General features: G+C 39.4%; 2 pseudogenes; both read right to left on the bottom strand.

The window, feature by feature from the left end:
- Window positions 1–7,788: 7,788 nt before the first annotated feature.
- LOC134808638 (tigger transposable element-derived protein 1-like) lies at window positions 7,789–8,606 on the bottom strand (annotated as a pseudogene).
- Window positions 8,607–14,044: 5,438 nt separating this feature from the next.
- Window positions 14,045–15,077, bottom strand: LOC134808637 (tigger transposable element-derived protein 1-like; annotated as a pseudogene).
- Window positions 15,078–22,999: the final 7,922 nt, after the last annotated feature.

Below are 22,999 nucleotides of genomic sequence, written 5' to 3'. Positions count from 1 at the left end.
ATCAGAGACACATTTCCATCTGTGTTTAGAGTAAGAGGGAAGCATGACTACAGAAAAATTTTAGAGAAATGAAACATTGCTGGCTTCAAAGATGATGGGATGAGGCCGTGAGCCAAGGAAAACAATGGCCTTTAGGAGATGGAAGAGGTGAAGCATCAGATTCTCCTTCAGATCCTCCACAAAGGAACACACCCCTGCCTGCGCCTTGACATTAGCCCAACGAGGCCCATTTCGGACTCCTGACCTCCAGAACTATAAGCTAATAAATTGGTATGGTTCGAGTTTGTGGTAATTTGTTACAGAAGCCATAGGAAACTAATATATGTGCTATTTGAATAATGTGTATAGCTAGTCCACTCTTGCCCTATAACTTTTGAAATTTTCCTCTGACTTGTCCTGATGATTCTTGTTTATTTTCCATTTGAATTCTAGATTGGCTTATCTAGTCTTCTTCTCCCTCCTTTCAACTGTTGGCGTTTGAATTTAAATTTTATAGAATATATGTATTAATTTGAGGAAATGCTTTATGATTTTGCACCCTCTAGTCCAAAAACTTGGTAGGCCTTTTTGTTTTGTTTTGTTCGGGTTTTCTTTTTCCTTTCCTCCTCAATAGTTTTATAAACATCTTATTATGCAGATATTACTACTTTTCTTTTAAATATTATTCGTCAATATTTTCTCCTTTTCATTTGTTTTTTAATTGTTGCCTTCTCTTCAAATATATCTTCCAGTGATTTTTGTTTGTATGTAGGAAGGCTAATAATTTTTGTGTTAATTTGGTACACACATCCACCTTGTGAATTATTGTTTGAAATGAGTTTTCAGTTGATTCCTTTATTTTCTTCAGGTGAATAATCACAACTCCTGAAAAATAAGGTAATTTTGTCTCTTCTTCTTGAAAATTTATATTTCTAATATATGTTTCTTTTGACTGGTTCCTCCAAGACTATGTGGGAAAAAAGTGATGAAAGCACTCCTCCTTTTCTTGTTCCTAAATTTAATGAGGAATGCTTCTTTCTTTGTTTCCCATATTTGATGCTAACCTTCGGGTGAACAAAGATATAGTTTATATGTTATAGAAATTGATTTATTTGAAGGGGATGACCAAGTGTGCATGAAATACATTTTCTCTTTTCTCCTGGGAACGGAGGTAGCTATCCCAGTTTCATCTGCAATTAGGTTTGGCCATGTTGCTAAGCTGTTTCCGAGAAATCATAAGCGTGTGTGTGTGTGTGTGTGTGTGCGCGCGCGTGCGTGTGACTTTCATGCTTATCCAATAAAAATCTCCCTCAACAATTTCTCCAAACTCTGTCCCTTCTGTCTGTCTGGCTGGATGCAGGCAATGATGACGTCCTAGGGGAATGCAAAGTAACAAGAGGGAAAGACTCTTGAGTCTTTTAGTGATGGTGCGGAGAGCTGTGCCGATCAAGGACATCCACCCTACGCTAGTGCATAAATCTTAAGCTTTCACAATAATGCAGCCATTGTCATTTGTTATTGTGGGACTCCCATTCCTCCCATTCGTTCGATCTGAGGGAAAGAACGTGCCTGTGGTCTGTTGCTAGGCTGGAAGTCAGGAAATGCCGGGCCTGGGCTGCCTTCTGTTGGGTGGAGGGAGCGCCAGTTGTAAGATGCTCTGCCGCTCTGCTATTCTTTCATTCTTAGGTTCAATGACCAGTCTGTCTTCCTCTTTCTACCTTTTCTTAATTCTTCAGACACCTGGTAGGATTGCATTTCCCGGCCCCCTTTTGGTAGGGTAAGGCCATGTGACTAGTTCTAGCCAGTGAGCTATGAATGGACTTGGCAAGGGGAACTCTCCAGGCCTCTCTTCCTTCTGGGAAAGCTCAAGATAGACACTTCTCCAGCTGCCTAAACTGCTGAGTGACAGCAGTCAGCAGATGACTCCAACTCCCTCTAAAGGTGCTAAGAGTTGTCAAAGAATAACCTGTGTTGTTTTAAGCCACTGAGGTTTAGGGTTTGTTGGTAATTGTAGCTTTTCTTAGCCTATCGTATGTGACATTAAGTATAATTTTCAAGAGTATATAGTAGATGTATTTTTAAAAGGCTTGCACATTTCAAAATGTCTTTCCCATGTGAAAAAACAAGTTAGCTGGGGAAGAAAATGTCTGATGGTCATTCTTTTCCCTTTAAAAATTTGTATATGTTCCTCTACTCTCTTCTGATATTTATTTTTCATAGAAGAAATATGAGGCTACCCTTTGTAAACTTTTATCTTTTCTCCAAATTCTTGCAGCAATTCTTCTTTAATAGAGTACTTTTTAAAAAGTTTTAGCCTTCATTAGTTGTTTTTTTCCCCCTGGAATATGATGAATCTTTTTAAACGCATAGGTCTTTCTGTAGGCCATGCAATCATTCTAGTGCAAACTCCTCGATATTACTCCACTCCCTTATTCATTCACGTATTGAGTCAACATTTGCTAAGTACCTACTATGTGGCCAGAACTGTGCTGGATGCTGAGATGCAGCAGTGAACATGTCATCTGATTTTTTTAATCTTAAAAATATTTTAACAGCTTTATTGGGATATAATTTACAAACCATAAAATTCACCCATTTAAAATATACAGCTCAGTGATTTTCGGTAAATTTAAAGAGTTTTACAACCATTACCACAATCCAGTGATAAAACATTTGTGTCACCACAGAAATAGCCCTTGCGCCCATTTGCAGTCATTCCCCTATCCCCACTCATTTCTAGCTCTGGGGAGCCATGATCCTAATTTCCATATCCATAAACTTGTGTCTCCTGAACATTTTATACAAATGGAATCATATATCCTGTGGTGTTTTGCATCTGGTTTCTTTCACTTAGCATAGTGTTTCTAAAGTTCATCCATTTCATTCATGTTGTAGCATGAATCGGTACTTCATTCCTTTTTATGGCAGAATAATCTTCCTTTCTATGGATAGACCACATTTTATTTACCCATACGTTGGTTGAAGTGTATTTGAGTTGTTACCAATTTTTGACTATTAAGAATTATGTTGCCATAAATATTTGCATATGCCTGGGAGTGAAATTTCTGGGTCATGTGATAAGTTTATGTGTAACTTTGTGAGAAATTGCCAAACTGTTCTCCATGGTAGCTGTGTCATATTACATTCTCACTGGCAATGGGTGAGGATTCCAGTTTCTCCACATTCTTGCCATCACTTGTTATTGTCTGTCTCTTTTTTATTGCAGCCATTCCTAGTAAGTGGGAAGTAGTATCTTTTGTTATGTTTTTGTCTGGTTTTGGTGTCAGGGTAACACTGGACTCCTAGAATAGGTTGGGAAGTATTTCCTTCTCTATTTTCTGCAAGAGTTTGTGAAGAATTAGTATAGTTTTTCTTTAGATATTTGATGGAATTAGTCAGTGATGCCATCTGGGCCTGTGCCTTTCTTTGTGTCAATACTTTAATTAATAATCCAGTTTCTTTAACTTTCTATAAATCTAATCAGATTTTCTATTTTTTCTTGAGTTAGTTTTAGTAAATTTTGTCTTTCCAAGAATTTGTCTATTATATGTAAGTTGTCCAATTTGTTAGCATAAAGTTTTTGTTCATAGTATTTCCTTATATCCTTTTATTTTAAAGTTAGTAGTAACGTCCTGTTTCTCATTACTGATTTTGATAGTTTGTGTCTACTGGTCTTTTTTTTTTTTTTTTGGTCATTTTAGTTGATATTTTGTTGATATTTAGTTGATATTTAGTCATTTTAGTTGATATTTAGTCATGTTTGTTGATATTTTGACAAAATTGACATTCTACATCACCAGGAATATGCGAAAGCTTATCAAAGCCCACTATAGCTTTCCTATTTCCAGTTCTCTCTGTTGAATTTCTGGTTGGTCTCCTGGTCTGTTGCTTACCTCGACCAGAATCGTGACCTCAGGCTAGCTGCCATGTTGACCTTTCCTGAAGGTTTGCCACAGAGTTCCTGTTGTTTTCATCAATGCCCTGGGCATGGAGGTGGGTAGGAGAATGGGAGGAGCACAAGGTTCCTACCTTGGTCCAGTAGTTTGTCTTGAATAAACTTCTAATTTGTTGTATACTCTTGGGCAAATTCAAGAGTCCTAAAGTGGTTGTTTTTGACAAATTTTCCCAGCTTTATCATTGCCTTTTGGGGAGAGGATTTGCCAACCTTTTCACTTAACCATTCTGGAAATCCAGATTTGATCTTTATGGGCTTCATGATCTAGTGGGAAAGACCCACACTGAGCTTCTATTTCATTTGTTCTCATTCCTTCTTTGGAAATCCCAACTGAGTATATTTTGGACCTCTACTCCCTGCTGTCTATTATTTTATCTCATGTCATTTTCTTCTCTTTGTCATTTGCTTTTCATTCTGAGAGAACATCTGAAAAATCACATTACAGATTTGGTTTCTAGTTTTCTGTTGCTCCAAGTATGATTTTAATTCTGTTGATTCAGATCATGAGGTCAAGAAATCGAGACCATCCTGGTCAACATAGTGAAAGCCCGTCTCTAATAAAAATACAAAAATTAGCCGGGCATGGTGGTGCATGCCTGTAGTCCCAGCTACTCTGGAGGCTGAGGCAGGAGAATCGCTTGAACCTGGGAGGCAGAGGTTGCAGTGAGCTGAGATGGCACACTGCACTCCAGCATGTCAGTAGATGAGATTCCATCTCAAAAAAAAAATATTTCCTTGAAATTATTCTTTTTATCCCCCCCCCCTTCATCTTTCTTCCTCTGTTGTTGCCTGTTCAACCTGTGCTGCCTTTTCTGTTCAGCTTCTCTCTCCTCTTATGACTTTCTGGTCTTGGTTTTTGGTGGTAAGGTCATTCCTTCTTGTCCTCTATTGAGAAAACCAAACAATTTTCAACAGTTGTTTTTCTGATTCTGCAGCATATAATTTTGAATGGAATCTTTGGCCTTAGAATCTTCATGGTGCTACTTTCAGACCACTGCTATAATGCTTTCTATACACCCTCTGATGGTTTTGCTTTGTACTCATCTCTTAATCAGGGGAAATCTGTCAACACTTTTGACAAATAAAATTTGTGGATTTTTCTGCCTTCAACCTCTGTATTATGTGATGGTCACAATTCTTTATTTGATCTACAGCTTAGAGCACAGCTTTACAGAGGGTTACTGGTCAAATTTCCAGTTTCAAGCTGGCATTCCCCTATGGCAATTTTGCTTATTCAGGTGACATCTTTTCCTACTCCAGTGATTTGTTTCCTTGAAACTCAGAACTGATGAAGTGGACTAAAGCTCATAGTTTCCACAGTAAAAAGTTACAGAAACACTTCCTACCTTTGTCTTCGGTTGGAAGCATAGAAATGCTAACACTGATCTTCCACCCAACTATTGCACAATTTTTTCCCTGAAAGTTGTGTTCTCTAAACAGATAGAAGAAGATTAGTAGGAGAAAGAGACATAAAATATTTCTCTGCCTACCTCAGAAATCTAGGTCTATTTTGAAAACAAATAGTTGTAGAATTTTTCAAGTTAATGCTAAATTTTGGCCTGAATCAATGGGGCAGAAAACTGAAGTGTAGCATGGATTTTTATCTTTTGCGTTGGACTTTATGTCATGGGCAATCATGGTATACTTTCGTTTATTAAGTAATGGAGCATGGGCTGGTACCCTGAATCCCAGGTCAATGTTTTTCCTTTCATGTACTGTTTTCATGGTTGAGGTACCCAACCTTTTTTCACTAGGGTACTTATATGTATTTTTCTTTATTGGGCACCATATTTTGAAATATGTTTCTCCTATCAAACTACAGTTTTAAGGAATAATTAATTTACCCTCATAATTTATTCATCAAAATAATGTATGATGTCAACCAAAGCTTCTGATAAGTATGAGATAATCACAGTTATTCAAAGAGTTGATAACATTCAAAACCAAAGAAGGCAGCCTGATAGCCTATCACAGTCTTTGTAGCAATGTAAAATTTCCGTAGGCTTTTTGAAACACTGATACTCTTTCCAAATACCCCATTTTTAACTCTGTGAAGGCTTAGGAGTCTGGGGACCTCATGGTTAGGAATTGCTGCATTCTCAAGGATCTGAAGTGGCAGAAGTTTGGCAGAGGCTTGTTGGTCAGCATGGAGAGACAGCAAGCTCCCAGTGTGGTGCTATCTCTTCAACTTTAAAAGCTAGATTAATATAGCATGGGGCATAGCAGTCTGACAGATGATTGTAGATTCTCAGCTGCAGAGAGAAGCATTGTGACTTTGTTTTCAATTTAGCATTTATCTTTATATGTATTCTCAAATATATGTATATATGTGTGTACACACGTGCACACCCTCATACACACACACATACACACAATTTTTGAATTAGTTTCAGTAAAACCTGCATTAGTGCAGAGGGAATCATGGAGTGCCTTCAATAAAAAAGTCACTGTGTGTTACGCGATAACATTGAACAGACTCCAGACAGCCTCTTATCTTAGATATACAATAACGTAGCATAATTCAAGCCTAAAGGAGAAGTTAAAGCATTAGGTAACAGTAGCAACAGTAGCATGTTAGTGGAGTAATAACTCTCCTGGAGGATAACCCAGGATGGGTTTTATTGAATTCAGTTTATTTAGCTGGGTTAAATCCAGATAGGCATCACATTTACAAGAACGTGCTAGCAAAAGGGCAGGTTATTACAAGCACATTTAGAAGATAAGCAAATAGAAGATTGAATCAAATCAGAGATCAGGAAGGGAGCAGAAATGGTTCCTGGTTCAACTGCTTGTCTTGGGTAGGTCTATACCTAATCTGACTAAGACGAAGAATAATTACCTTCTTAGACATCTGCAGGGATGCACGGTGCATAAGCTCTCTTGCTGTTACCCTTATTGACAAGCTTTCTTTATGTCCAATTGAAGTTCCTCGCTTTGCAATTTAACTACATTTTCTTTGTTTCTATGCTGTGTGCAGAATTAAAATAATTATTCAACATTTTAAAATAATGATTCTTTTAAAAAATGTGACAATAGTTGTCATCTCTTAATTTCTTCAGCTCCCCACACCAATTAACCAACTGTAACTCCTTCAGTTGATGGTATTTTTCTTCCTCTTTAATATTTTTCTGCTTTGTTGTCTTCCTTTCCAATTCTGACAGATGTTTACTTGGTTATTTCTACATGGGCGTGCCTTGGAGATATGGCAATTTTGGTTCCAGACCACTGCAATAAAGTGAGCATTGCAATAAAGTGAATCACACAAATTTTTTGGTTTCCCAGTGTATATAAAAGTTATGTTTACCCCGTACGGCAGTCTATTAAGTGTGCAATAGCATTATGTCTAAAAATGTACATACTTTAATTTAAAAATATCTTATTGCATCAAAGACGTAGAATCAACCCAAATGCCCATCAATGATAGACTGGATGAAGAAAATGTAGTACATATACACCATGGAACACTATGCAGCAATAAGGAGGAATGAGATCACGTCCTTTGCAGGGACATGGATGGAGCTGGAAGCCGTTATCCTTAGCAAATTAACGCAGGAACGGAAAACCAAGCACTGCATGTTCTCGCTAATAAGCAGGAGCTAAATGATGAGAACACATGGACAACTGGAGGGGAAACAACACACACTGGAGCCTACTGGGGGCACCGGGGGAAGGAGAGCATCAGGAAGAATAACTAATGGATGCTGGGCTTAATACCTAGGTGATGGGTTGATCTGTGCAGCAAAGCACCATGGCACATGTTTACCTGTGTAACAAACCTACACATTCTGCACATGTACCCCAGAGCTTAAAATAAAAGTTGAAGAAAAAAAAATCTCATTGCTAAAAAAAAAATGCTAATGATCATCTGCGCCTTCGGCGAGTTGTAATCTTTTTACTGATGAAGGGTTAAGTCTTGATGTTGATGGCTGCTGACTGGTCAGGGTGGTGGTTGCTGAAGGCTGGGGTGACTGTGGCAATTTCTTAAAATAGGAAAACAATGAAGTTTGCCACATCAATTGATTCTACCTTTCATGAAAGATTTTTCTGTAACATACAATGCTATTTGATAGCCACTTACTCGTAAGAGAACTCCTTTCAAAACTGAAGTCAGTCCTCTCAAATCCTGCCACTGCTTTACCAACTAAATTTATGTAATATTCTAAATCCTTTGCTGTCATTTCAACATTGTTTATAGCATCTTCACCGGGAGTAGATTCCATCTCAAGAAACCACTTTATTTGCCCACCCATAAAAAGCAACTCCTCATCCCTTAGTTTGATCATGAGAAAGCAGCAATTCAGTCACATCTTCAGGATCCACTTCTAATTCTAGTTATCTTGCTATCTCCATCAAATCTGTCCCTACTTCCTCCACTGAAGTCTTGAACCCCTCACCGTCATATGTCAGGGTTGGAATCAACTTTTTCCAAACTCCTTTTAATGTTGATATTTTGATCTCCTTCCATGAATCACCAATATTTTTAATGGCATCTAGAATGGTGAATCCTTTCCAGAAAGTTTTCCATTTGCTTTGCTCAGATCCAGCTGAAGAATCACTATCTATGGCAGCTATGACCTTATAAGATGTATTTCTTTTTTTTTTTTTTATACTTTAAGTTCTGGGGTACATGTGCACAACATGCAAGTTTGATACATAGGTATACATGTGTCATGTTGGTTTGCTGCACAACATGCAAGTTTGATACATAGGTATACATGTGTCATGTTGGTTTGCTGCACTACATGCAAGTTTGATACATAGGTATACATGTGTCATGTTGGTTTGCTGCACCCATCAACTCGTCATTTACATTAGGTGTTTATCCTAATGCTATCCCTCCCCCAGCCCCCCACCCCACAACAGGCCCCAGTGTGTGATGTTCCCCGCACTGTGTCCCAGTGTTCTCATTGTTCAATTCCCACCTATGAGTGAGAACATATGTGGTGTTTGGTTTTCTGTCCTTGCGATAGTTTGCTCAGAATGATGGTTTCCAGCTTCATCCGTGTCCTTGTAAAGGACATGAGCTCAACCTTTTTTATGGCTGCATAGTATTCCATGGTATATATATACCACAGTTTCTTAATCCAGTCTATCATTGATGGACATTTGGGTTGGTTCCAAGTCTTTGCTATTGGGAATAGTGCTGCAGTAAACATACGTGTGCTTTATAGTAGGATGATTTATAATCCTTTGGGTATATACCCAGTAATGGGATTGCTAGGTCAAATGGTTCTAGATCCTTGAGGAATCGCCAGACTCTCTTCCACAATGGTTGAACTAATTTACACTCCCACCTACAGTGTAAAAGCATTCCTATTTCTCCACATCCTCTCCAGCATCTGTTGTTTCCTGACTTTTTAATGATTGCCAATGATTGCCATTCTAACTGGCATGAGACGGTATCTCATTGTGGTTTTGATTTACCTTTCTCTGATGATCAGTAATGATGAGTATTTTTTCATGTGTCTGTTGGCTGCATAGATGTCTTATTTTGAGAAGTGTCAGTTCATATCCTTTGCCCACTTTTTGATGGGGTTGTTTTTTTCTTGTAAATTTGTTTGAGTCCTTTGTAGATTCTGGATATTAGCCCTTTGTCAGCTGGGTAGATTGCAAAACTTTTCTCCCATTCTGTAGGTTGCCTGTTCACTCTGATGGTAGTTTCTTTTGCTGTGCAGAAGCACTTTAGTTTAATTAGACCCCATTTGTCAATTTTGGCTTTTGTTGCCATTGCTTTTAGTGTTTTAGTCCTGAAGTCCTTGCCCATGCCTATGTCCTGAATGGTATTGCCTAGGTTTTCCTCTAGGGATTTTATGGTTTTAGGTCTAACATTTAAGTCTTTAATCCATCTTGAATTAATTTTTTTGTATAAGGTTTAAGGAAGGGATCCAGTTTCAGCTTTCTACATATGGCTAGCCAGTTTTCCCAGCACCATTTATTAAATAGGGAATCCTTTCCCCATTTCTTGTTTTTGTCAGGTTTGTCAAAGATCTGACAGTTGTAGATGTGTGGTATTATTTCTGAGGCCTCTGTTCTGTTCCATTGGTCTATGTATCTGTTTTGGTACCAGTACCATGCTGATTTGGTTACTGTAGCCTTGTAATATAGTTTGAAGTGAAGTAGCATGATGCCTCCAGCTTTGTTCTTTTTGCTTAGGATTGTCTTGCCAATGTAGGCTCTTTTTTGGTTCCATATGAACTTTAAAGTAGTTTTTTCCAATTCTGTGAAGAAAGTCATTGGTAGCTTGATGGGGATGGCACTGAATCTATAAATTACCTTAGGCAATATGGCCATTTTTCACAATATTGATTCTTCCTATCCATGAGCATAGAATGTTCTTCCATTTGTTTGTGTTCTCTTTTATTTCGTTGAGCAGTGGTTGTATGTAGTTCCTTGAAGAGGTCCTTCACATCCCTTGTAAGTTGGATTCCTAGGTATTTTATTCTCTTTGTATCAACTGTGAATGGGAGTTCACTCATGATTTGGCTCTCTGTCTGTTATTGGTGTATAGGAATGCTTGTGATTTTTGCACATTGATTTTGTATCCTGAGACTTTGCAGAAATTGCTTATCAGCTTAAGGAGATATTGGGCTGAGACGATGGGGTTTCCTGAATATACAATCATGTCATCTGCAAACAGGGACAATTTGACTTCCTCTTTTCCTAATTGAATACCTTTATTTCTTTCTCTTGCCTGATTGCCCTGGCCAGAACTTCCAACACTATGTTGAATAGGAGTGGTGAGAGAGGGCACCCTTGTCTTGTGCCGGTTTTCAAAGGGAATGCTTCCAGTTTTTGCCCATTCAGTATGATATTAGCTGTGAGTTTGTCATAAATAGCCTTTATTATTTTGAGATACGTTCCATCAATACCCAGTTTATTGAGAGTTTTTAGCATGAAGGGCTGTTGAATTTTGTTGAAGGCCTTTTCTGCATCTATTGAGATAATCATGTGGTTTTTGTTGTTGGTTCTGTTTATGTGATGGATTATGTTTATTGATTTGCATATGTTGAACCAGCCTTGCATCCCAGGGATGAAACCGACTTGATCATGGTGGATAAGCTTTTTGATGTGCTGCTGGATTCGGTTTGCCAGTATTTTATTGAGAATTTTCACATTGATGTTCATCAGGGATATTGGTCTAAAATTCTCTTTTTTTGTTGTGTCTCTGCCAGGCTTTGGTATCAGCATGATGCTGACCTCATAAAATGAGTTAGGGAGGATTCCCTCTTTTTCTATTGTTTGGAATAGTTTCCAAAGGAATGGTACCAGCTCGTCTTTGTACCTCTGGTAGAATTCGGCTGTTAATCCGTCTGGTCCTGGATTTTTTTTGGTTGGTAGGCTATTAATTATTGCCTCAATTTCAGAGCCTGTTATTGGTCTATTTAGAGATTCAACTTCTTCCTGGTTTAGTCTTGGGAGGGTGTATGTGTCCAGGAATTTATTGATTTCTTCTAGATTTTCTAGTTTATTCGCATAGAGGTGTTTATAGTATTCTCTGATGGTAGTTTGTATTTCTGTGAGATCAGTGGTGATATCCCCTTTATCATTTTTTATTGCATGTATTTGATTCTTCTCTCTTTTCTTCTTTATTAATCTTGCTAGTGGTCTATCAATTTTGTTGATCTTTTCAAAAGTCCAGCTCCTGGATTCATTGATTATTTGAAGGGTTTTTTGTGTCTCTATCTCCTTCAGTTCTGCTCTGATCTTAGTTATTTCTTGCCTTCTGCTAGCTTTTGAATTTGTTTGCTCTTGCTTCTCTAGTTCTTTTAATTGTGATGTTAGGGTGTCAATTTTAGATCTTTGCTGCTTTCTCTTGTGAACATTTAGTGCTCTAAATTTCCCTCTACACACTGCTTTGAATGTGTCCCAGAGATTCTGGTACATTGTGTCTTTGTTCTCATTGGTTTCAAAGAACATTTTTATTTCTGCCTTCATTTTGTTATTTACCCAGTAGTCATTCAGGAGCAGGTTGTTCAGTTTCCATGTAGTTGTGCGGTTTTGAGTGAGTTTCTTAATCCTGAGTTCTAATTTGATTGCACTGTGGTCTGAGAGACAGTTTGTTGTGATTTCTGTTCTTTTACATTTGCTGAGGAGTGCTTTACTTCCAATTACGTGGTCAATTTTAGAATAAGTGCAATGTAGTGCTGAGAAGAATGTTTATTCTGTTGATTTGGGGGGAAGAGTTCTGTAGATGTCTATTAGGTCTGCTTCGTGTAGAGCTGAGTTCAAGTCCTGGATATCCTTATTAACCTTCTGTCTCATTGATCTCTCTAATATTGACAGTGGGGTGTTAAAGTCTCCCATTATTATTGTATGGGAGTCTAAGTCTCTTTTTATGTCTCTAAGGACTTGTTTTATGAATCTGGGTGCTCCTGTATTGGGTGCATATATATTTAGGACAATTGGCTCTTCTTGTTGAATTGATCCCTTAACTATTATATAATGGTCTTCTTTGTCTCTTTTGATCTTTGTTGGTTTAAAGTCTGTTTTATCAGAGACTAGGATTGCAACCCCTGCCTTTTTTTTTTTTTTTTTTTTTTTTTGCTTTCCATTTGCTTGGTAGATCTTCCTCCATCCTTTTATTTTGAGCCTATGTGTGTCTCTGCACATGAGACGGGTCTCCTGAATATAGCACACTGATGGGTCTTGACTCTATCCAATTTGCCAGTCTGTGTCTTTTAATTGGGGCATTTAGCCCATTTACATTTAAGGTTAATATTGTTATGTGTGAATTTGATCCTGTCATTATGATGTTCGCTGGTTATTTTGCCCATTAATTGATGCAGTTTATTTATAGCATTGATAGTCTTTACAATTTAGCATGTTTTTGCAGTGGCTGGTACTGGTTGTTTCTTTCCATGTTTAGTGCTTCCTTCAGGAGCTCTTGTAAGGCAGGCCTGGTGGTGACAAAATCTCTCAGCATTTGCTTGTCTGTAAAGGATTTTATTTCTCCTTCACTTATGAAGCTTAGTTTGGCTGGATATGAAATTCTGGGTTGAAAATTCTTTTCTTTAAGAATGTTGAATATTGGCCCCCACTCTCTTCTGGGTTGTAGAGTTTCTGCTGAGAGATCCGCTATTAGTCTGATGGGCTTCCCTTTGTGAGTAACCCGACCTTTCTCTCTGGCTTCACTTAACATTTTTTCCTTCATTTCAATTTTGGTGAATCTGAGAAGTATGTGTCTTGGAGTTGCTCTTCTCGAGGAGTATCTTTGTGGCATTCTCTGTATTTCCTGAATTTGAATGTTGGCCTGCCTTGCTAGGTTGGGGAAGTTCTCCTGGATAATATCCTGAAGAGTGATTTCCAACTTGGTTCCATTCTCTCCATCACATTCAGGTACACCAATCAAATGTATATTTGGTATTTTCACATAGTCCCATATTTCTTGGAGGCTTTGTTCATTTCTTTTTACTCTTTTTTCTATAAACTTGCCTTCTCTCTTTATTTCATTCATTTGATTGTCAATCACTGAGACCCTTTCTTCCGCTTGATCGAATCAGCTACTGAAGCTTGTGCATGCATCACAAAGTTCTTGTGCCATCGTTTTCAGCTCCATCAGGTCATTTAAGATCTTCTCTACACTGTTTATTCTAGTTGCCATTTGTCTAACCTTTTTTCAAGGTTTTTAGCTTCCTTGTGATGGGTTCAAACATGCTCCTTTAACTCGGAGAAGTTTGTTATTACCAACCTTCTGAAGCCTACTTCTGTCAACTCGTCAGTGTCATTCTCCTTCCAGCTTTGTTCCATTGCTGGCGAGGGGCTGTGATCCTTTGGAGGAGAACAGGCGTTCTGGTTTTTAGAATTTTCAGCTTTTCTACTCTGGTTTCTCCCCATCTTTATGGTATTATCTACCTTTGGTCTTTGATGTTGGTGACCTACAGATGGGGTTTTGGTTTAGATGTCCTTTTGGTTGATGTTGATGCTATTCTTTCCTGTTTGTTAGTTTTTCTTCTAACAGTCAGGTCCCTCACTGCAGGTCTCTTGGAGTTTGCTGGAGGTCCACTCCAGACCCTATTTGCCTGGGTATCACCAGCGGGGGCTCAGTTGGAAATACAGAAATCACCCATCTTCTGCGTCGATCATGCCAGGAGCTGCAGACCAGAGCTGTTTCTATTCAGCCATCTTGGAAGGGACATAAGATGTACTTCTTAAATAATGAAAATTGAAAGACAAAATTACTCCTTGATCCATGGGCTGCAGAATGGATGTTGTGTTAGCAGGCCTGAAAACAAAATTCATCTCCTTGTACATTGCCATCAAAGCTCTTGGGTGGCAACATGCATTGTTAATGAGCAGTAATATTTTGAAAAGAATTTTTTTTCTGAGAAGTAGGCTCAACAGTGGGCTTAAAATATTCAGAAAACTATGCGGTAAACAGAAATGCTATCATTCGGGCTTTGTTCTTCCATTTCTAGAGCACAGGCAGAGTAGATTTAGCATCATTCTTAAGGACCTTAGGATTTTTGGAATGGTTAAAGAGCACTGACTTCAACTTAATGTCACCAGCTGCAGTAGCTCCTAACCACAAAATCAGCCTGCCCTTTGTAGCTTCGAAGCCAGGCATTGACTTCTGCTCTATGAAACGATATCTTCTTGCAATATAAGGCTGCTTTGTCTATATTAAAAATCTGCGGTTTAGAGTAGTCACCATCATCCATGATCTTAGCTAGATCTCCTGGACGACTTGCTGCAGCTTCTCCATCAGCACTTGCTGCTTCATCTTGCACTTTTATGGTGTGGAGATGGCTTCTTTCCTTAAACCTCATGAACCAGCCTGTGCTAGCTTCACACTTTTCTTCTGTGGCTTCCTCACAATTGAAGAGAGTTGGGGTCTTGCTCAAACCCGGCTTTGGCTAACAGGGTGTTGTGGCTGTTTTGACCTCCTACCCAGACCACTCAGACTTTCTCCATATCAGCAAGGAGGCTGCTTCACTTCCTTTTCATTTGTGTATTCACTTTTAGTTTCCTTCAAGAACTTTTCCTTTGCAGTCACAACTGCGCTGACTGTTGAGTACAAGAAGCCTAGTTTTTGGCCTGTCTCAGCTTTTGACATGCCTTCCTCATTCAGCTTAATCATTTCTAGCTTTTGATTTAAAATGGTACACATGTAACCTTTCCTTTCACTTGAACATTTAGAGGCCATTTTAAGGTTATTATTTGATCTGATGTCAATAGTGTTCTGTCTGAGGGAATAGGGAGGTTCAAAGAGAGGAATGGGGGGAGATGAAGCAGCTGCTGGTTGGTGGAGCCATCAGAACACACACAACATTTATGGATTAAGTTTTCCATCATACATGGGTGTGGTTTGTGGTGCCCCAAAACAATTATAATAGTAACATCAAAGATCACTGATCACCGAATACTATTAAAAGACATAATAATAATGAAAAATTTAAAAGTATTGTGAGAATTACTAAAATATGACACAGAGACACGAAATGAGCACATGTTGTTGAAAAAAAAAAAAAAAAGATGGTACTAATAGACTTGCTCAAAGCAGGGTTGCCATGGACCTTCAATTTGTAAAAAAAGACAGTATCAGTCAAGTGCAATAAAGTGAGATATGCCGGTATATGAGGCTTCGTTCTTGGCCCTGGTGGTGAGGTGGGTAAATGCAGAGGCTCTTTTCCCTGGAGAAACTCCTGAATCCTGTGATCTTAAGCAAGCTTTGTCCAAGAGATCAGATCAACACCTGAATAGTGGAAATTCTGGCTTGACCATTCTGGTTGGTGGTTTTGGTCCTAGAGGTATCCCTTATGACAGAGAAGACTTGTATTTCAGCTGAGTTATCTTTAAGGTAAAATGCTATGCACTGAGTACTATATTTTATTCATTGATACATACTGATCTGTTGAAGATATGTCCCTCTACTCAGGCATCTGCTGACAATATCCTGTTCTCATGGTTTGCTGGTGTGGCCTTCACCACTAGTGTGCTCTGAGACCATCACTGTCACCCCCATGCCTCACAGCTGCCTCCTTTACCAGGCCCTGTGGACTTGAAGTTCTTCTCAATGCTTACCCGCTGCCTTCTGCTCATAGGCGTGGTTCTGATGCATCCTAAATAAGTCTGTGTGTGTGTCGAGGAGGGTGCTGGTAGGAAGGAAAATTATTTGTGCATAAATGAAGGGATATATTATGATATATCAACAGATAATATTTTGTTTCTGCTGTTTCATTTTCACCCAGATTTCTTCTGTTTCTTTTCTCGAAAAATGCTCTTTCTTAAACAGGCCTTGATTTGGAAGCTGGTTTTCTGGAACGGTATTTATCAAGTCTGTTTGCACAGTATCTAACTCTTTGGATGCTTTATCTTTTCTTGTGTCCCATTTAAACCCTTTTTCTTTTTCTGAAAATCGTGTTTTTAAATCAGGAAATATTCATTCAATGTCTACTGTGTGAAAAGTAACTTGCTTGGCACTGTGAAAGAAAATTAAAACAAAAGGTGTGCTGTCTTCTAAGATCCTGTAGTTTAGGGGGAGAGACAGGCACATAAATAACTCCAATATGGGCCAATCATGTGAAGTATTTTAGTGAAGAAAAAAAGTGTGTTTGTTTATTTATTTGTTTATTGAGACAGAGTCTTGCTCTGTCACCTAGGCTGGAGTGCAGTGGCGTAATCTTGGCTCACTGCAACCTCTGCCTGCTTTGTTCAAGCAATTCTCCTGCCTCAGCTTCCCAAGTAGCTGGTGCTACAGGTAAGCACCACCATGCCCGGCTAATTTTTTGTATTTTTGGTAGAGATGGGGTTTCACCATGTTGGCCAGGCTGTTCTTGAACTCCTGACCTCAGGTGATCCGCCCACCTTGGTATCCCAAAGTGTGGGATTACAGGCATGAGCCACCGCGCCCAGCCAAAAGTATATTTAGTTGGATTAGGTATAGATCTACCCAAGGAGATTGAAGGGGGCAGTCATACATTTTCATCTAAAATCTTCTTTCTTTCCTTAAAATCTTACAAAATCAAATGGGTGGCTGCTTCTACCAAACTGCCCACTCACTTCTTACTTCTCAATTAGTTTTCTCTCTCTTTCTCCCTCAATAAAGATAGGGCACTATGGAAGATTACACCATTTCAAACACATTCCAAAATGCTGTCTCAGCCCATGCCTGGCTGTTACTGCTTTAGGAGAATCTGATGAACATCTTTAAACACTCTTAGCACCCGAGGTTGTCTGTATATAGTTGGGGAGCACGTGGCCCGCCTGGGTAGAAAGTTATTACCTATTTTCATTTTTGCTTTGAAGGTTAAAAAGAGTCTGATTCTAATAATCGATTTACCTCTTAAATAGGGAAATAAGTCTGACTCCTGGGAAAAGGACATAAATTAACCTCTGGAAGTCATCAGAACCTATTAGCACGTAAATGCTTCTGCTAAATCTGTCAACTTTCATTGAGCGCTCTGCCCGTCATGGGCTGTATTTGAGTTTTGTGGTATGCACTCGAGATTTTAAAGTGTGAGAGACATTTCCTTCTTTCAGGGTGAGGCAGGGTGACCCAAGGTCTCTGAAAGGTAAATACCAACTCCCCTGTCTCCCGAGCGAGCGAGCGACGGGCCTGTTTACAGTGTGCCACCCTTGTCTGCAGGGAACATGCTTCACATTTTCTTCCAGGTGACGGGCTGCCTGCCAGTGACACCGCACACCTCGAGAGCTGCACAGTTTCTGCGGCAATATCATTCCACTTCGGCTCCACCCTTTCCCTTTGAGCTTTACATTTCGTCCTTGCTCTGTGCAGTGCACCAATCAACACAAATTCAGGCAACCCCTCATTTCTCCCTCCTTTGATGACCCTGAAGCTCATCATCTGGCCAGCCCATCACAGCCCAGAGCCATGTGTTGGGCGTGCTTCTGCCGTGGCGCTGGGAAGTCTGTCTGGGTGCTGTATTGTTTTATATTTTTCTCCCTCCTTCCCATGGCACCCTTTCTGCTGTTCCTTTCCCACCTTAAAAATAAATCCAAGGATATGAATAGCTTGAAATGAACTAAATCGGTCATTGTTATTACAGGAAAACTTTATACAGAATGCAAGCAATAATCCGCTTATATACACTGCGCTCTTACACAATAACTGATCCTTCATCGCTCTTCTCTGCTTGGCAAACGGAGTAGCTACCTTCTCATTCCCACAGTATTGTGTAAACATGAAAAGAAGCCAGAAGAGGTTCCTTTTATTTTGTTTTTGTTTTTATGTTGTTTGCTGGCTTCAGGCTGGGCCCCAGCAGAGGGCGAGCGGCAGGAGGACACTTGAGTGGATTCTGCAAAAAGCCACACAGCTTTCCTCTGATGGATCAAAATGGTCATATCGATTCTATAAAAGTTTAAAGAGATATTATGGCTGATTGGCAGGCATCCCTTTATTGAAGACATATCAAACCACAGGAAAAACTACTGGAACAGCTACTAGAACCCTATGGTTAATATAAGGTTTCCCAAATTCTGAAATTAAGCCTCCTGGCTACCACCCTGGAGATATTAAACAAACTGTATATCTTCTATATGCATCACTTATTTGTAAGGATAATTATATTCTTTTTCTGTTTTCCTACACCTTCTACTTCAGAATGCACTAAAAACCCCCAAGTCAGAGGATCACTTGAGCCCAGGAGTTCAAGGCTGCAGTAAGCTATGATTGCAGCACTGCATTCCAGCCTGGGTGACAGAGAAGGATCCTCTCTCAAAAAAAAAAAAAAAAAAGGAAAAACAAAAATAAAAATTCCCAAGTCAAACCTTTAGTAAGAGTTAGACTAAATTATTAAAAGCAATTTTGGAAAAAGAATTTACAAATGCAAAAAGAATGAGCAATTTACCTAGATACTTTGAATTTGCCAAATGAAGCTGATGCTTTGCAATGAAGCCTTTCTCATGCAAATCTGAAATTGCAGATGAACTCCAAATGGGATCCCTGATCTGTGATAGGAACAGATGAAGAAATGAAGCTTTTTATAGTATTTTGAAGAACACTTTAATATTTCTCATCTGTCCTTGAGAAAGACATAATACATGCTAGGCTAGGGCTTGCTACATTTTGTATTGCTATTTTTAGTCGTTAGCAAATTTTCTCAATGCTTTGGCTCTTTTTTTTCTTTCTTTTTTTTTTTTTGAGACAGAGTCTCGCTCTGTCGCCCAGGCTGGAGTGCAGTGGCGCAATCTCGGCTCACTGCAAGCTCTGCCTCCCGGGTTCACGCCATTCTCCTGCCTCAGCCTCCTGAGTAGCTGGGACTACAGGCGCCCGCCACCATGCTTGGCTAATTTTTTGTATTTTTTTTAGTAGAGATGAGGTTTCGCCGTGTTGACCAGGATCGTCTCGATCTCCTGACCTCATGATCCACCTGCCTCGGCCTCCCAAAGTGCTGGGATTGCAGGTGTGAGCCACCGCACCCAGCTAATGCTTTGGCTCTTAATTAGGACTAAGAAACATTTAGCAAAAGCTAAAGAGTCAGCTGGGTAATTAGGAAGTCAGGTCAATCAGTTAACCTTTTCTATGTCCCTGCTGCAGGCAGGGCACTGAGTTGAGCGTCATGTAGGATATAAAGGTGAGTGAGAAATAGATGCTTTCCTCCAGGAGCTAGGAGACTAGCTAAGAATCTAGGATAAGGACACAGTACTTCAATCGAAGACGTTAAGATGGTACAAATAAAGTGTGTAGGTTCTATTTATGGTGACCTAGGAAACATAAAATCAAAGGAGGAGTTTTAAAAAATACTCACTTGGAAATTAACATTTCTCTAAGATCAATGGCCAGTTCTCTTTATTAGTCTAGAAGCAGCAAACTTTTCTTTCCTGGGGCCTTATCCACAGCAGGTGCTTAGGTTACTTTATTAGAAATAGCAATAGTTTATGAGAACTGGACAGAAAGACTGTCATCTTCTTCACTCTCTCTAGCATCAGTGCAAAATCATGTGGAGGTTTGATTGTTAAAAAGTTACTAGACATGGTTTTGTGGTTTGCATTTGACCTAATCTACGAGATTGTTTTAGAGCTAAATGCTTTGAGGAAGGGGCCATAGATCTTAAGAAATAAAAGAACTATAAGCAAATTGATCCAACTCCTTGTTTTTAAATAGATAAGGTGTCTTTAGTCCCCATTTGATGGACACTATTCAGAGATTGAATGCATTGCTGGAAGTTGCATGTGGTATAAGCATAGGAAGACTGGACTCCTGGCCCTTTGCCTCCCAGGACAGCGCTGTTGCACCACCTCTTGTAGATGAGAAAATTAAAACACAAAATTCCTGTGCATTGGTAGAAAACTCTTGTTTTTGTTTTCTTGCCTGTTAATCCAAACCTCTAGCTATAAAATAATATTATTCTTGGAGATCTTAATTGTCATTATTTATGTAAGATTTATACCACATCTATTTCCAAAAAAATTTTTAAATACATTGCAACCTTATACACACTACAGAATAAAACATCTAGAAACAGAACAACACCCTTTTTTTGAAAATTAGACAGAGAGTTAGCAAATAGCTGACTGGCAAGCATATGTTATTCCACTCCAGGATGGAATTTAGTTTTGAAGTTTCTTTGCAGATGAGATAAAATTATAAGTGTGTGAAACTATATTATTCCCTTACCTGTTGGCTTTAAATTGGATTTCCAAATTTAGTAGAACCCAAAAATGAGAAGAAAGTGTTTTTTAATAGACCTTGTAGATGATCTTTCAAGTTTTGACCTTGTATAAAGCATTAGATTAAGAAACAAAGTATAAAAAACAATTACTCTTCAGTACTTGTGTGCATGTGTTTTAGAAGGATAATGGCAGTGGGCACATTTCTGGACCTGCAGCATGGGTGGGGAAAGTTTCTCTTTTGTGGGAGGGATGTCTAAAGTTTTCTCTAATTGTTTTTAGAATACCGATTTTTTTTTCTAGAAAGAACGTCGGTCCTGGCAGTCTTTCAGCCACAAAGCTTTGAGAAATGGGGCTAAATATTAATAATAACTGCTTGGATTATAATGAGGAATCAATCAAAACACATACTGTTGATGAAGATGCCTTGAACACCGTGGATGCTGTAGAATAAGGGATTATGACTACAGCAATTCTTGGCTCCCTTCTCTGTTTATTTAAGGGTTACACAGGCTTTGTTTAATATCTCCGTGTCTCAGTCCTTTCGGTTGAAGCACAAGGCATGCTTCAACCACCTGAGATTAACTGCTAAACCCTGCAGCAAGCCAGCATCTCCTCCCTGCTGCCTCTCATCTGTCAGGATCTGCTCTGGAAATGGGCCATTGGTGACGTGTGGGAATGCAGCCCTTTGTGTTTGTTTTTGGTGTTGGATTTGGTGGCCTTGGTCACGGATTGGCTTCCTTCTTTGAAACTGAACATCTTCCATGCCTTTGTGATTGAGTGACAAAAGTTCAACCTGCACATGCCAAAATGAACAGCCTAGAAAACTGATTATGGTTTCAGGACCAGCTTTAAAAAAAAGCAACAAAACCCTTCCAGTCACCCAGAGTTCTAAACATAATCGGTTGGTTCCCAGAAGTACAATAAAAGGAAGCCAGAAGTATTTTAGTCCCTAGTTGTTTATGAATCAACCTGATTTTCTTTTTCAGACTTTGAAGGTCACAGAATCAAATCATGTGGAGCCATTTCCATCAGTCCTCCTACCCACCCTTTCTCCCCTGTTCTCTGTTGCAAGTAGGGTTTTGCTAGGTTTAAGTAGAATATTGCTCAGAATTTCCAGGGGTTCTTAATTAAAGCAGGTTTCTTTTCCAAGAAAGCTGCCTTGGAAATTACTGGAAGGGAAGCAACAGTGACAAGTAAAGCAGGTGTCAGAATACCTTCAGTGTACCCCAGCCCTCCTCTTCCCCTAGAGCACAGGCTCAGGAGTTCTGCTGGCCTTACGTAGAAGCCAAGGAAGAGGGGCCTGCACTCGTCTTTCTGAGTAAGCCAGGGCACTTCATGTCTGGGATAAAGCCAGCAGGGCATGGGACATGGCATGGAACTGAATTTATATAGGAAGTAGACAATTAAGCCTGAGTCTTAGACACACACAGGAAGGTGACAGAAGAAGAAAGAATGACGTTTATTATTTTCTAGAGATCTAATCTAGAGAGCTTCAGTGTCCTTGCCATAATGTGACCTTTAAGGAACACAGCAAAAATCTTGGCTTATTGCTTGCCAAATATTCAGGTACCTATTATGTGCCAATATGAATAGCACATAATAGGTACCTGAATAATGTAAGTTCTCTTCCCCACCTTTCCCCCACTTTTCTGCACATTGAATAGGATAATTTTAATTTTGCTTTACAAATTATTCAGTTATATCTGTTGTTTTTTCATAATGTAAACAATTTCATATTGCTTATATTTCTTTTTTAGGACTTAATGAATAGCAAGGAAATATTTTTGTAATTGATAAGCTTGTTATGCAATTCCAGAAACCTCCTTTCAATGCCTCTAACATCCACATGGTACACTCTGGCACAAGTCAAAAAATATATTAAAAATAAGACTAAGAATTATCAGATGCCAACTATGTGCAAGGCATTGTATTAGGTTCTTTATCTTAGGTTTTCCATTTAACCCTCAAAACAACCCCAAGGGCGAGGACGAGTCTTTCCCATCTCCCTGTGAGAAAGTAGCTTCAGAGAGCTCTTGCCCAGGTCTCACTGTGAGCAGGTGGCAAAGTTGTTGCTGGAGTATTGTTTACTCAAACCCCAGGGTCCAAGTTCCTTCCACCTCACATAATGCCAAGGCTCTACTGTAGGTCCAGAAAGCGAGAGCAAGAGATCTTCTCACTGCCTTCCACAATGTGGCTTCCTTAAAAGCATTTGAAGAAGGAGATGGATTCTACCAACTGTAGTCAGCATCTCTGCTGGGGCCAGGCTGAGACAGGACGGGTCTGGGGGGTGGAGTCAGGATACTCCTTTCTCATCCAGCCTCCAGCCAGCTGTTTGTGTTTGGATTTTTCTGGGGGCTAAGAAGTTTCCCGGTAAGAGACGGTGAACTGGGTCTTCAAAGGGGGTCCTGATGTACACCAGCTCATCTGGAGAACAAAATGGGGAGAGCAGGGCAGGGTGACAGAGGTCAAATTGCTGGGGAGATTCTCCAGATG

The sequence above is a fragment of the Pan troglodytes genome, chromosome 17 (genome assembly GCF_028858775.2).
Source record: "Pan troglodytes isolate AG18354 chromosome 17, NHGRI_mPanTro3-v2.0_pri, whole genome shotgun sequence".
In the NCBI taxonomy this organism is placed as follows: Eukaryota; Metazoa; Chordata; class Mammalia; order Primates; family Hominidae; genus Pan; species Pan troglodytes.
This window is presented reverse-complemented; position numbering and strand designations above follow the sequence as displayed.